Genomic DNA, 1,251 nt, shown 5'->3' with positions numbered 1-1,251 from the left:
CACTCTGTGGCGACGGGTCCCGGCGGGGCGGGCGCTGGTGCGCCTCTTGCATACCCAAGACTAGGACGCGTCCCAATCGTCCAACGCCTGTCCCCTTCGGCCGCCTGTCGGCAAGCTGAGTACGCTTCGGACGCAGCACGACACGAGCTTGGGCTAGCGTCTGGTCAGCGCCAAGCCCGAGGCTTGGGCCGAGGTGAGCCCAACAACCAAACACGGATTGCTCATCAGAATATCTTTGGCGGCGACAACGGGGCCCTCAACGCGTGCTGCATGGCTTCATGCCACCCCCCCTCCCTCCGGGCCCGAACAGTGTCGCGGCGAGCCACGCGACGCGGCACCGGCGGCACCATGCTGGGGCACAATTGTACACCCAGCAAGCGTCGTTCTTGGTTCAAGAGCAAAATTCAGAGAATGGAATCCAAGTGCAATTGTTCTCAAATCAAAGTTTATTCAGCTCTTTGTTTGATTAAATGCATTTTGCCCTCGAACGGAGTATCCGGCTTTCCAGGTGTAACTGAAAGTACCAAATTTTATTTGAAAGCCAGCGTCCGTCTCGTTTCCGACACCAACCCTATGAAAAGAGAGACCTTTACTGCATGCGCCAGTTCAGGACAATATTACCTGCCAAATTGCTAGGGTGACACGGATCCTATTCGTGGGCCACGAAGATGTGCGGGTCAGGTCCGCAAAAGGGTTCGGGGGTGAGGCGGGCGGGGCGGGATGCTGGTGGAGATGATGAAGTGATAATGATGGTGGCGTCCCCCCATTCAGCACCACTCATTCAATTTTCGCGATGGGTGCTGGTGCTGACAATGAGTGGCTGTCGGCGCGCACCCTTCCCTACCTGGGAGGGGGCGGGGCCGGCCGGGCGGGGACAAAGGGGGTGCCGCGGATACCTCTTATTACGTTCCGGACGCCCCGCCCCCTCAAGGAGCACCCTTTTCTCAAGTAAAAGATCCTGGCAAAAGGGTCCCGGCAGAGCTCTCCCTCTTTCCATTTTTCTCGTGCTGCCTCAATCCCTGGGTTTCTCTCTCTTGCTCGCTCTCCCTCTTTTTCAGGAGAGCAGGTTTACCTAAATCCCTTTTCACCTCTTGCTTCTTGCTGCCGCTACCGTTCCCTGCCTGAGCTGCTCCTTTCCTGCCCCGGCCGGCGGTTCCGCTCCAGTCGCACCGATGACATGAACGCCACAATAAACCTGTCATAGCAGACTTAGTGGGGTCGCGGGTCGCGGCGGGGTCCCGCGGGCGGGGC

The sequence above is a fragment of the Frankliniella occidentalis genome, unplaced genomic scaffold (assembly GCF_000697945.3).
Source record: "Frankliniella occidentalis isolate FOCC.00 unplaced genomic scaffold, Focc_3.1 Scaffold105, whole genome shotgun sequence".
Classification (NCBI taxonomy): Eukaryota; Metazoa; Arthropoda; class Insecta; order Thysanoptera; family Thripidae; genus Frankliniella; species Frankliniella occidentalis.
The sequence above is the reverse complement of the archived record's forward strand: the minus strand, read 5'-3'. Positions refer to the sequence as shown.